Source organism: Delphinus delphis, chromosome 11, assembly GCF_949987515.2.
Source record: "Delphinus delphis chromosome 11, mDelDel1.2, whole genome shotgun sequence".
In the NCBI taxonomy this organism is placed as follows: Eukaryota; Metazoa; Chordata; class Mammalia; order Artiodactyla; family Delphinidae; genus Delphinus; species Delphinus delphis.
Window position 1 is genome coordinate 27,297,831 of NC_082693.1, and position 6,263 is coordinate 27,304,093.

The 6,263-nt window shown below is 37.9% G+C and overlaps 1 long non-coding RNA gene across 1 annotated transcript; it reads left to right on the top strand.

Annotated features, from left to right (window-relative positions):
• The first annotated feature begins 47 nt into the window (after positions 1-47).
• On the top strand, positions 48-5,078 carry LOC132434485 (uncharacterized). Its single transcript, XR_009521311.1, has 3 exons — positions 48-128; positions 2,270-2,386; positions 4,243-5,078. It is a non-coding gene; the product is annotated as an uncharacterized lncRNA (long non-coding RNA).
• Positions 5,079-6,263: the final 1,185 nt, after the last annotated feature.

Genomic DNA, 6,263 nt, shown 5'->3' on the forward strand with positions numbered 1-6,263 from the left:
TTCCTACGGAATTTACTTGTGCTTTTTTTCTGCGCATGCCCACGTAGGGCGGGGCGGTTAGTTACAGAGCTCCGCAGCCTTGGAGTTCTGACTACCTGGGTGTAGTTACCGGTTAAAGTCTGGTCACCGTAAGTACACTAAAACTTAATTTCCTCATCCGTAACTTGGCTATGTTTATGATAATAGTTCCTATCTCAGATGAATGTTGTGAGAATTAAGAAGGCACCTGGCACATATTGAGCATTCTAAAATATTACCTTTTGTTTAAACTTTCACGTAAAAATAAGTTGTGTTGCGCAAGTTGTTTGAAATCTCAGTCCTATGCAAAAAATTGTTCACAGAAGTTGTGAGGGGTCAGGAATTGGTTTAACCTCATGGAGAGATACGCGGTTGGCGTCGAGACGCAATTTCGTAATACTGATTTCCAAATGGATGAGAACACCTCAGCCCCCAGTATTCATTAGCCTCTCCAGGAGGTGGCAGTCTTGTCCAAGCTATAACGAGATAAAATTCAATAAATGCAGAAAGCCCAGTTTTATTAATTTATTTCAATTACAGGTAACCAAGTGGGACACAGCTTTGGCATAAGTGGATTCAAATTAGTTATCACATTGGTACAGCAATAGCCAGGTGCTAACAGTTCTCCAAGCACTAGGGATGGGGGTCTGTCTGGCAGCTGGCTGGCAGGGATCCAACTCCAAAACTCCATTTTAAAGTCTCATTTCTGGAATCACTTGCAATGCCAACTGTCTTAGATAGAGTTTCCTGGGAAGGAGACTCGAGTGGGAGATTTGTGTGCAGAATTATTGGGGTGTGCCCTTGGAAACGACATCTGTACAGAAGTGATGGAAGCAGGGTTGGGCAGAGGGAGGGGTTGCTCTATGAACACTTTTGCAATAGAGGCTTCAGGCAACTCCATAGGGGGCTCTGGAGCTGGGATTTCCTTTCAGAGTCATCCTGATTAGAGGCAAGGGGGCATGCCTTTGTACCCTGTTATTGACCTGTCCTTAAATGTGGAATGCCCCGCTGTGAGTCATCGGCAACCAGTACTCTCAGCGGCTGGGAGATTAAGTGCATTGGTCCTGAAGCCGGCATCTGGGCCATGCTCCAAACTGTTCCCTAAAGGATCTTTTCCATTTCTTAACATTATAAAGTGACTTAACAGAATGAAATATTATTTTAAAAAATTAGTTTCTTTGTATATGTGATTATCAGTGAGTTTCTCATTGCCAAACAGTAACTTCAGTAGGAATTTTAGATACTTATTCATCAGGCTATGTATTTGTATCCCAAATCCCGTAATTTTTTTTCCCCAAAGCACATAAACTGAATGATTTAATTTAATATCAGCAAGAGCCAAACTGAATCTTGATAATGAAAATGAAGACACAGCAATATTTTCCTCCAGAAAATGAACATTTGAAGGAAGAAACATTTCTTTAAAAAAAAGTTTATTTGTAAAAGACAGCCTCTTGCAACAAGGTTTTGTATTTATATTTTCATTCTGTCAATTAAAGTGATATTTTAAACTGCATTGAATGTAATTCATTGAATGTCTATCATTATCTTCTTGCCTCAGTTTAAAAGATGCTAGATTAAAAAATATTTACAGTTCCTTCTGGTCCTGAAGGAACTAAGCAGGGCATGTTCTAACTCTCATGTTGCTATTCAAAATATCTTAAAATTTGCCATCATAACCAGTTTAGCTGCAGTCTTGTTTCACACCACTTTGATCAGGGACATATTTCAGTATGTGTAGCAGGAAATTCTCCTGAGCACACAGCAGATGGTGCTTCCTATTTAGTACCTAACACACAGGAAGATTTGAACATTTTCAAAGGAGTATCTTTCATTCTTGAGGTTTCTGGTTAATATGACAAGTAACTATCTGTGACTTTTACAGGTATGTTAGTAATTTTATACCAGAATCTATGACTTCATATTGTGGTTTAGTTACTTTGTCACTTCAGGAGATCATACTTCTTATAGAACTCTACCTGTTTCACCATACCTTGATTGCCTGTGCTTAATGGAGAAGAACTTCTGTGTACAATGAAAAATAGAAAAATTTTATCTGACATTAGAATTTATTATAAGGTCTTTATAGATTTGAGTTCTGCTTGGTGTCTTCTTAAATTTAGTTGTATTTCATGAACCGGTAGTGAACTCTGGTACAGAAGGTAATATCAGAACAGGTGCTATGTGAGACTTGACAGTGGCTCAATAACAGCAAGTTATTTCCTTTTAATAATTTGTCTTGGTGTAATAGGAAGAGTGCAGCTTTGTCTAAAAAATGGAAGCAACTGAAGAAGGTGGGACTTTAAAATCTTTGGAATTATATACATGGCTGAAATTTTATGACGCTGGAACTTGATTTGAGCCTGGGGTAAGTAAAGGGGCACAAGTTGATTCTTGCTGGGTTTTTTGGCTTCAAAAGTGAATGAACAATGTTAAAATGTATTTTAGAAAATATGGTTTATCTCAACTCTGATAACTTGAGGTTAGCTAACCTTGAATTAGGGGGACATGTATTTCATAATTACTCTTTCCTGAAACAAAATGCCATATAAATATTCATTTTGAAGGAATCTATATTTTATATGGTTTGATTTTCAAAATGTAAACAATTATAAATATAATAGCATTTAAAAAGCATAAAAAGAGTAAAGATTAATAGTGTTTTAACTGGCCTCTCACAAGTTATGCCCTACAGTTTAAAGTTAGGCACTCCTACTTAATTCTGAAGTGTTTATCTGTAACATGGTACATATTCAGACTATAGCAGAGATCTGCCTGGGGCTGAAATATGAGCTTATCTAAAGGTCACAGCAAAATGACAGCAGAAAGGAGGATGAGGAATTCTGATCATTATAATTACTATAAAATATTGTTCTTACTTGTGTTTCCTTTTTTCTCCTGGAGACTGCAAGTATACGTTTGTTCTGGAACATAAGTGGTACCATAGGATGCAGAAAGAAGTGGCTAGGAATAAGGAATAGAAATTGTATTTAGTGATGGCCTTCCTTCCAGATAAAGTATTTCCATGATATTTCTATTTCCTACTACCTGAGAAAAGAAAAAAATAATTTCTAAAGGCTGGTTTTGAGCCTTTGTATAATAATTAATGTCAGTCTGCCTCATAATTTCATCTTCTCTCATGGCTTCACTGTTGCAAATATTCTTGAAACACCATAAATCCTAAAGAATCCTCCCACCCTGTCCACCCTTACCTGTAAGCCAACCCTTCCCATTTCATTCCAAACAAATTCCTTCTAGGAAGTTTCCTTTGCATTAGGTGGGATGTTTTCACTATCCAAGTTTTCATGTCCCTAAAATATATTAAAATGTGAAATTAATATTGCTCACCCTTCTCACAAGAAAGTCCATTAAATTTGGTTAAAAGTATAAATTTATGCAGATCAAGTGCCTTGAAACCTAGTCTACGTCCTTTTATTGAAGTGGCTCTGATGCTTTTTGAGTTGGTGGTCATCTTAACATCCAAACATTTTTCAGAAGAGATTAGTTCTTTGAAGCTGTTGGTTGCAGGAGCATATTAGACCAAAAAACAAACCCCCCAAAAACCTGTTACTAAATGTGAATTTTCTTTCTGTACTGGAGTTTAAAGGACACAAACAGGTGTTCATTCTTTGTTATGCTACTTTTGTAGTCAGTGGAATAACCTATAGGGTTCACAGTTGCTTTAAGTATATGCACCTGATCCCATACCGATGTGGCTGGATAATATTTTGAGACATTTATGTTTTTTTTTTTTAATCCTTCATTTTCCCCTTTCTATTCTATCCATTTAAGCTGACAGAAAGTTCCATGTGTCAGTGCCTGGGGGAAGTCAGGGAGGAATGCAGAATAAGTCTGGAATTTTTGTGGCTTTTATTTCCAAAAGTCAAAAACCTAGGGACAGGCTAAAGTTTGAGGAAATAAGCTTGGAGAAAGTGACAGGATTCTCCTTGTTAAGGAGGGCCCTAATCCTGGGCAGGAGAGCCTGGGTTGTTGGCCCTGTTTGCAAGAGGAGCTATGCAGTGCTGCCTGGCCTCAAGGAGATGGTCCTGATGTACCTCAGGCCTGGGGTTCCTGGCCTCACCAAAGATGCCTCTGCTCCATTTGAGACAGGGTAGTGCCTCAGCACTAACTGGAGGCGTCAGAGAACTGCCGTGGGCTTGACCAACAAAGATGGCTAGAGTGATCATTATTTGGAGATTATTATTGGAGATTATTATTTCCTAGGACTCATGAAGGATGATCAAATTTTGATGAAAACCTGGAAGGGGAGAGAAAGAAGCCCAATGATGATGGAGAAGCAATTTTCCACCATTCTAGTTGTTAAGGACTCAGAAGTTTGTTCATTCACTTAACAAATTTTTATTAAAAGTATTCAATGAATCAGGCACTGTTCTAATGTCTCAGACACATTCAACCAAAGAAAGATCCCAGCTCTAGTGGAGATGAAATTGCTTATGAAGTTATGTTTTGCTGAGTGGTCCTATTCTTCACCAACTTCCTTTTTCTGACCCAGGGTCCTTTTCCACCCCTAGGCCTTGGAGCAGAGAGAGGGAATGACTCCAAGGTTATTGTTCCAGGAACATGCAAGTTAGGATGGGGCTATGGGAGAGAAGCATTGTGGAGAATATGACAAGAGAAGGACACCCCTTGTGGAAGAGTGATGTAGAGTTAAAGGGATCCTGGGCCAAAGAATTCAAACTGTTCTTCCCCTTTCGATCTGCAGTTATGTCTTCCTTCAATATTGCAGCATTGAATTTTTTTTCCTAAAGTAACTCTTTCCCCAACACCTTCTTTTCTGCTCTGAGTTTGGTGATAGCTGGTGCAGTCCACACCAACATTTTGTTTCACAGGATCATGCTTCAGGGGTTATTGTCAAGCCACGGGAGCTACTTATTTGTTTGACAATGTGATGGAATCTTGGAGACACCAGTTTTGATTGTATTTTGAAAAGATTAGTGCAAAAAAATAATGTTTTCAGGCAAGATAATTTTTGAATTTTCCTATTTCTCAATTTACCTTAGTAATTTTCTGTCTCTTTGACATAGTGTACAAATGAGACAATCAACTCATCATTGTCTTTCCATCATGGCCAACTGAATTTATGTCTCCATGAGAGAAGAAGTAATACAATAAGCAATCAGTCTATGTTTTGTAGAGCATTTCCATTTTGATTCAATCTATTTTTGTATTTTTCTTTTTAGTGTCTTCCGTATAGGCTTTATGTGCTTCTGTGTAAGCACTATGGCCAATTATCGAATAAGAAGCAAGTCAGGAAACATCTTCTAACTATTCTATAATGAGAACAAATACCTTACATTTACTTGTCTCAAACAGAAAAGTCAAACATCACTTCCTTTATCCTCAGAACAACAAGAAAACGTGGTTCTGATTTGTGGTACAAAGGACTAGGAGCCATAGAACTGGGTAGTTGTCTCAGCTCAGCCTCCACTAGTTGTACTCCTTAGATAAGCCACTTAACACTATAGGACTTAGTGTCCTCATTTTACAGATAAAAGGGCTAGAGTAGGTTATCTCTAAAATCCCATCCAGCTCTAAAATTCTGAGATGCCTGTTTGCTATTAGATTAGTCAAAGTTCTAGTTTATTGTTTCTTAACTTTATCTTCATTATTTAAGCTGCCACACAAGAGAGGACGTCAAAAGTGTGTTCACCTATCTCCTCCCCTATTGATTTACTGAAGGAGTAGAAGCAAGTTTAAGTCAATGTCTACACGGCTGTAATTAGAGTCAAATTGTTTTATGATAACATTTGAAAAATGAAGATTTAGAAAGTGACAATTAACCAATGAAACATGGATCATATTTGCAGAAATGTTTAGTTTTAGTCCACAGTGATCTCATTCAGAGCTGTCCATGGATGAGAAATCAAACTGGAAGGGTCTCACTAACAGAGAAGTCAAATGAGAATGACTCCTCTATATGCTCAGAGCTATTTTTTCTGAAACCAGAGGAAATCTTAGGTACCCATGCCCCTCTTCATTATGCATTTTATGAAACTTTTCTCCAAGCATGGAGTTTAAGGAAGATTTAAGGTAGCGGGAATCAGGGACACTTTTGTTGGTGTCAGATTGTGACCAAATACATACACTAATTGAGACACCTTCCCTATGAACTCCTAATTATTACTTTATACTACACACTTGAGAATGCATCCTGTAAGTAGGTGACCATAAGCCCTGGTTTAGAGGCCTCTTGTCTCAGCCTAATTCTTTCTCTTTCTCTCTCT